The sequence below is a fragment of the Marmota marmota genome, unplaced genomic scaffold, assembly GCF_001458135.2.
Source record: "Marmota marmota marmota unplaced genomic scaffold, marMar, whole genome shotgun sequence".
Taxonomy (NCBI): Eukaryota; Metazoa; Chordata; class Mammalia; order Rodentia; family Sciuridae; genus Marmota; species Marmota marmota.
Genome location: NW_026000101.1, coordinates 7,538,776 through 7,546,676, shown reverse-complemented (window position 1 = coordinate 7,546,676; position 7,901 = coordinate 7,538,776). Strand labels below are relative to the sequence as shown.

The window sequence follows — 7,901 nt, the reverse complement described above, 5'->3', positions numbered from 1 at the left end:
GGGAAAGAATTCTTCATAGAAGGTATTAACTACCTTCTCACAACACATCAAGAAGCACCTAATGTCTGGGTGTCATACAATGATATGAAGTCTATCAGTGGGTTCCAATGGTGCCAGCCTAACCCATCAATTATAGTTCCCATCAACCTTTTACCTTAATTTTTAGCATCTATTGATGAGTATTACTGGCCTATTATTAGGAATTGTAAAATGATCTGTTACTCATTTCATTAGCTGGAATTCTTATGTTTTTGTCACACTGAAATAACCCAGTTTACAGGAAAAAAGCATAATAAATGCTTTATGTTTTTCCCTTTATCATGTTTCAAAAGATAATGAGCTGGTGCCCTGGCAATCTTCAGTAAAGCCAAGTTTTATTTTTATTAAGTCTAAACTCAATTTTGTTTTGTGGTGCTGGGGATGGAACCCAGGGCTTCATGCACGGTAGACAAACATTCTACCATGTTCGTCCCACTCTTTCAGTAGCCCAAGAAATTTTATGTATTTGATGTTTTAATCAGTGGTGTTATTTATTTGATCAAAATTTCCATGGTAGTCCCCTTAAACTAGCACCTGTGTCCAGTAGTCTCATTAACTTCTGACTACTTCCTCTTGCTGTTACCCTCTTTTTTAAATTAACCTACTAACTACTAGTTCAAAGTGCACTAGATAAGAGGACTTATACAGTAACTTGTACATACACAGGAAACTTCTTTTTTTTTTAATATTTATCTTTTAGTTTTCGGGGGACAGAACATCTTTGTTTGTATGTGATGCTGAGGATCGAACCCTGGCCGCATGCATGCCAGGCGAGCTCGCTACCGCTTGAGCCATATCCCCAGCCCCACAGGAAACTTCTTGAAGGAAAAGTGTTGATAAGAGTGATAACCTCTAGGAAGTGAGACTTTTTATTCCTTTCCTTTCTATGTTAACAGAATTTTTAAAAGGAAAGTTTAGGGAACTCGAACTGTGTGTGGTGGCACACACCTGTAATCCCAGCTACTCTTGAGGCTGAGGCTTGAGGATTATAAATTCAGGACCAGCCTGGGCAATTTAGTGAGAACCTGTCTCAAAAAATAAAAAGGTTAATTAGTAATTTAGTTCGGGAGTAGAGTGTCCCTGGGTTCAGTCACCAGTACTGAAAAAAAAACGAAGGAACCAAAACCTCAAAGGGAGTGTTTTCAGGGTTTTTTTTTTTTTTTCTTTTGTAGAACATGCTTAAAATTACAGTAATTTGTTTAGTGTTTTGTGCTTTATAGTTTTCAAAAATTCATATTTTGGATTACAATGCTAAAAGTTAGACCCAGATCCGAAATTGTATACGTGTGTATTTCCAGCCCTAAATCGGAGGATAACAATCTGCGGGAACCAGGTGTCACGCAGGCAACTGAAGCTCCTGAGCAGTATTAAACACAGCCGCTAATTCCCGCTCCAAGTCCCAACGCAACCAATGGTACCCAAACCAGAATTCAGGGACATATTTCGGACTCTCTGTTTCTGCTTAACATATACACTAAAAAATTACTCGTTTTTTATCTGAAGTTTCCATCTAGCTAACATTCTATATCTTTTTTGGCGAACTCACACGCTTTGGGAGACACAACTCGGCTGATGCATCTTTAGGTCATCGTCCCCTCAGATTTTCCTAGAATCTTAGGTTGCCACAGTGTGTTAGAGTTGTGGCTAGATCCTAAAGTCACCGTAAACCTCGGGCGGTGAGAAAGCAGCAGGGACCGTGAACGAGGCGAGGCAGTGTGCAGAGTGACCACGCCGTCAGTCCGACACCACCCGACCCAGTTAGTGCGGCTCCGCGCTTGACGGCCTCTTTTGCAGCCGTTGCCGTGAGTGCCGTAAAGCGGACTTGCCGCCGCTGCTGTGGAGGGAGGTAAGGTGTGGGGAACCTCAGTTCGGTGGCTGGGCATGGGCGGTCGCCTTCGGACAAGTCTCGCGGTAGATTCGGGTACCCTCAGCGGGTGCCTCCCGCCCTTCTGAACACCCTCCCTCCTCTCCGCGGGGAGGAGGTCGAGGCCGGCCACAGGCTGAGCGCGCTTCGGGCTGGGTTCTCGACAGTGAATCAGTTGAGGAGCACCTCGTAGTAGATGTCCTTTCGGCCAGTTCGTCCCACGCTCCCCGACGTGTCAGTAGGTAAACTCATCTTGTGACAAGTTCAGTTTGGGGAAGGCTGTCGAGAGGCTTGGAGGAGCCGAGTTAGGGTAGTGATGTTTGAGCCGAGTTGTGGGAGCTGACCCGGAATTTGGGAGAGGATCTCTGGGGACAGCGTTTCAGGTCGTGGGAGGAGGACAGAAACTGACAGGTTTAGGCAGCTTTGCATACATATTAGGGTAGTGGCTGGAGGAATGAGCCCACAGAAGAGAGAAGGCAAGAATAATGTGGTTGAAACTAAAGTTGGTCCCCAGTTGGGAAGGGCTTTGATGCCCTGTGAAGAAGTTCTGTGCAGTGGAAACCTGCAGCCGCTTTGTAGAGAGAAGGTAATTAATTAACCATCTCGCTCCCGACGCCCTTTTTGGCGAGACCCCCCCCACCCCCCAAAAAAATTAAGCTTTCAAGTCACTTGGAGAAGTGTATACTGAAGCATCCCTTTTGTGTGCTTATAATAGGATGGACACTGCTAGGTGCGCTAAATAAAGTTTTATGTGGCTTTGCTGTGTGTCTGTGCGTTGCTAATGGGGGAATGTCGGGAAAGATTGAGTGGACCTGTGAAAATGTGGCCCTTAAGAGTCCAAAGAACTGCATTCAAATTTCATCACCGTCACCAAGTTCTCAAGTTACTTGAAGCAAGCTACTTTTCTCTGAGACTCGTTTTTCTCAAATATAAAAAGATGATCCACTTGATATCTCAGAGTGTTTCTGCCTTTAAGGATGGCAGATTTCCAATGAATAAAAATCAGTCTGTGAACAAATATCAGTGAGAATAAAGTGGTTTATTAAAATTTGGGGAAAGAAGGAAGCCCAGAAAAAAAGGCTCTTGAGCTGAACTCTGAGGAAGAATGATTTGGTTTAAATGATTAGGAACCACACTAGGGATAAAGCTATAAACTCCGGGAATAGCATTCATATTTTAGAGTGTATTAATAGAAATAGAAGATTTGGGAAGGATGGCACTGAATGATGAAAGAACTCCAAAGTGGAAACTGCAGTGTTCTGAAGAGGAAGAAGATGATAAGCATGAAATATCAAAAGAACACAGCATTTGGGTTCATGGATCTAGATGATTGATATTTTGAACCGTGTTTCTAAAAAGCGCGTCTAAGTACTATTGACAAAAATGGGAATTCTGTCAAATTCCAGCATGCAATAGTGTGTTGAGAGTAAGGGGATTTGTATTATTAATCTAATGTTTCCCATAATTAACCTCTTGACTGTTATTTAATTCTTTTAGATCCTACTCTCCTTTGTAAAGTGATGTTGTTGGGCCAGGTTGTCTCTCTCCTGTAAAAATTTGAGTCTGTGAGGATGGAGAGCTACCTTCTGAAGGGAAAAAGGAAGAGAGTTGATACAGAATAAAATCATTTAACTTTGAATGTTAAATTTGATGTGTATGGTACAGAGTTGAAACAGGCAGAGAGAGTAAGTAGACTGGATTTAAAATAGTAAGTTTTCTCTTGGATTTGGTAATTAAAAGAGAGATTGGATTTGTGTTGAGGGAGAGGTTTTAGAGACAGGAACTATAGGAACCCATACATAGGAGGCTAGAGAAATCATTGAATGAGGCCTGTGGATCTCAGATCAATGAGTAAGGATTCCTGGGGCTGGGATTGTGGCTCAATGGTAGAGTGCTCGTCTAGTACCTGTGAGGCCCTAGGTTCAATCCTCAGCACCACATGGAAATAAATAAAGGTAGTATGCCCGACTTCAACAACAACAACAAAAAGAGTAAGACTCCTTTTAAAAAAAAAGAATTATATATAATTATAGGTTCTAGGGAACCAACATTGTTATTGAAGTAATTTACAAATAGCATTTTCGGCAAATATTCTTCACCCACTTCTGGTAAACCCAGCAGAAAATGAATGATTGAAATAGGTATTTACACTTGTATTATGATTGTTTACCAAGAAGCTATATCATTTACATATTTATTCACTAAATATGTGTTTAAGGCACTGCTAGGCACTAGAGACATGATGAACAACTTAAACATTGTTCTTATTGTTCCTGTATATAAAGGTCTTAATATCTAGATCAGTGATTTTCAGAAAGCTTAATGCACATATGAGTCGCCTGAAGATTTTGTTAAAAATTACATTATGAATCTAATTCTGACGTTGGGCCTGAAAATTCTCTATATCCAACAAGCACCAACTGATATTACTGATCTAAGGATCATACTTGTAAATGACAAGAGTCTAGATCCTGTTTCCCAAATGTGTCAGATTATTAAACCACTTAATATTATCCATCATCAGTTTTAAAATGAAAAAAAAATATTCATTATAGAAAGGATACATGCTCATTATAAAATTATTGGGATAATTTAGAAAAGCTCAAAGAACAATGTAAAAATCCCAAATTCTCCCCAAGAATAAACATTGTTACTATCGGTAAATATCCATTCAGATTTTATATGTGTAAATATATTTACATTTAAAGGTTTTACTGAGTACTTCACACACCTGGAACCCTGTGTTTAATTCTGTTAACTTTGCAGTTTTACTAACGTAAATATCCAAATGTCTTCAACCAAGCGATTCTGTACTTGCATCTTGAGGGGAAGAATTTACTTACCTAAAAATAACTTGATTTAACACCATTCCCTTACTCCAAATATGGGAAAATATTAGCATAATTAATATTTTCATTCACATCCAGAGAAGTGAAAAATTGTGCTCCATTTGTGTACAATGAATCAAAGAGCATTCTGCTGTCATGTGTAACTGATTAGAACAAATAAATTAATTTTTAAAAAGAACAACAATATTTAGAGAAGATTGGAGAGTAGCTATGCTATTGAGCCTTTTTTGGCTTCTGGGACATCAGGAAATTGTTGACTTGTCTTACCTCTGAAATACATCTTCAGAATCATTTTCTCTTTATGCCTCCCATCCTGTTACCTCAGCCTTCTAACCGTAATTCCATTATCCTCTTCCCTTCGTGGTTCAACTTGTTTTATTTTGCTGTCAGTTTTTCTGGCTTATACTACACTGAGTAAGTTGGGACCTAGCAGCGATGAGATGTCCAGACTAACACATAATTTTATAACCTAAGTTAAATGTCAAGGCAGGTCGGTGCTTGTCCAAGAGGCCCTGATTTCAACAGAGGTGATCCAGAGGTAGGAGTAGGAAGAAGTGGAATTTTTAAAAAGCAGGGCGGGTTGATAATCCTTCAAACAGACCCATGCTCAGGCAGTTCTTAAAAATGTGAGGGTCAGGACGTGTCTCATGTCAAGGCCAATGTCTTTCATTCCGGTGCCTTCAAAAGAATAATAATGTAAAAAGGCAAGTAGGATGCTGAAAGAATATGCAGTACTGATCTTGGCTATAGAAAGAGTCATCTGAAAACAATTTTGAACTTCTCATTCTATATGTTTTCCATCACATTTGTGGATGACTTTTATCTACTACCAATTTTTTCCCAACATTTTTTTGTGTCTTAGCACACAGTAAAGTTGATAATAAAAGATTAAAAGAAGGTGTTTGTTCTTAGATGAAGGTGGCCAGTCTTGGGTTCTAGCTGTCTCAGGCCTAAAGATTGAGAGGAATGATAGCTCTGATACCCATTATCCATCTATGGTTTAGCTGGGAAGATCTACCCATTTCTTCTTCATTTTTATATTTCTGTTTATGTAAGAGTAATTGTGTGCTGTGATATACTATACTTATATTAACCTTCTCATATTTACATTAGAACTTCAAGATACTTGGACTGCTTAAACCTCTTAACTAAGCATCCCATCAACTTTGTTTTTTTTCTACAAACATTTACCATCATTTTTCCTTCATTTTCTCTCATCTTGATTTATTATCTCTGTAATACTTCTTTTTTTTTTCCATTGACACAATATACATCTTCTTTAGGAAACTTAAGTGTATTTTCTTACAGTTATTGCACTCTCTGCTTCCTGGCTGCCATGAGCACAGCGGCCTCCTCTGCCATGTTTGTCCACCATAATGTCTGCCTTACTTCAGGCCTAAAGCCATGAAGTTGGCTAACCATGTACTGAGTGAGAGCTGTGCAACTGTGAGCCCAAAATAAACTTTTTCTCCTCTGAGTTGTTCTTGTCTGGTATTTTGGTCACAGAGATGAAAGGCTAACACAGTAACTAGTACCAAGAAGTTGGGTCCTTCCTGTGACATACCTCACCATATGATTCTGAAACCCTTAAAACTGATTTGCCAGAGGATTTTGGAAAAGTTTGGAAATACAGGTGGAGAAGCCTTAGAGTGTTGTAAGCAGAACTTAATGGCTGATTTTGATTGGAGCCCAGAAGAACACAATGCCTATAGAAATGTGGACTGGGAAGACTATGCTCATGAGGTTTCAGATGGGAACAGGGACTTCAAAGGGAATTAGTGTAGAGGCCACACATTATATTCTGATGCAGAATTTGTCTACATTTTGTCCATATCCTGAGACTTTCTGTAGACTGAATTTTAAGATGATGGACTAATTAACCTGGTGTAGGAAATTTCAAGGTGGCAAGATCAAGGGTGTAAAGGTGAAAACTCATTTAAGGAGCAACCATTGGGGCACCCTGCTTGCCCAGCCAATGAAGCCCAGGAAGTTGCTTCCCCAGTGTTTTGTTTCATCATGCTCAGCTGTCTAGGTACTTGGGCTGATGCAGCCATGGTCTAAGGGGGCCCAGCTGCTGCTCACACTGGCAGAAGACTTTAGCATTGTCCAACATGTTGTTGGTCTCCAGGAAAGCATGATGCAGGAGTTAATTAATGGTCATGGAGGCTTCCACTGAGATTTTGTAATAAGGTGTTGGGAGGCTATGCAAAGTGTAGCAGGGTCAGAATCTTTTCAAGCAACCCATGAGAGAGCAGTGTGGGATTAAAAGATGCCAATAATGTGAAATGTCTCCTGAGGAAAGCTGCTGGCTGCAGACACAGCTGGTCTAAGAGGCCATGTGTGCAGCAACCCTCCAGGCCAAAGGGGCAGGGCTGCCCCAAGTCCTTTGGAGATCAATCTTCCCACCATGTGCCCCAGATGCTGTATGTGGAGATGGCAGGACTTGTTTTCCCAGCTGTGTTTCGATCTTGCCTTGCTCCCATTCCTTCTTTCTATGCCCCTATTCCTCCCTTTTGGAATAGGAGTGTTTACTCTGTATCATTGTGTATTGAATATATGTAATTTGTTTTTGATTTCTACAGGGCTTCACAGTGGAGAGTTTGCTTTGAGTTTCAGAAGAGACTTTGAATTTGAACTTTTGAACAATGCTGAAACTGTTGGAGATGTACTGAATGTGTTTTGCATTGTGAGATAGACATGAGCTTTGGGGGGCCAGGGACAGAATGTTATGGTTTGGATCTAAAATGTTCCCCAAAAAGCTCATGTTTTGAAAGCACAATCCATATGCTTTCTAAGGTTAAGAAATAGGACTTTTAGGTAATGATGAAAGCTATGGCCTCATTAGTAGATTAATCCACTTAATGGATTAATAATTTGAATGGACTACTGGGTGGTACCTGTAGACAGGTGAAGTATGACTGAAGGAAGTAAGGCCCTGGGGGTGTGCCCTTGGAGATTATGTCTTGTGTCTATCTCTCCTCCTCTCACTCTTCCCAAACTGTCTGCTTTCTAGCTGCCATGAGCTGAGAAGCTTTCCTCTACCAGGCCCTTCCACCATGATTTTCTGCCTCACTTCAAACCCAGAGCCATGAAGCCAGCTGATCATTGACTGAGACCTCTTAAACTGTGAGCCCCAAATCAACTTCCTC

At 40.5% G+C, this 7,901-nt stretch overlaps 1 protein-coding gene across 19 annotated transcripts in view; it reads left to right on the top strand.

The window, feature by feature from the left end:
• The first annotated feature begins 1,818 nt into the window (after positions 1 to 1,818).
• The window catches only part of Fktn (fukutin), a 96,589-nt gene continuing 90,506 nt past the window's right edge, over positions 1,819 to 7,901 (top strand). For 6 of the 19 annotated variants that reach the window (XM_048783262.1, XM_048783255.1, XM_048783263.1 and 3 more), the window contains exon 1: positions 1,892 to 2,145. The gene's annotated coding sequence lies outside the window, so the exon portion shown is untranslated. The other 13 variants (XM_048783253.1, XM_048783257.1, XM_048783248.1 and 10 more) reach the window with 10 other exon arrangements.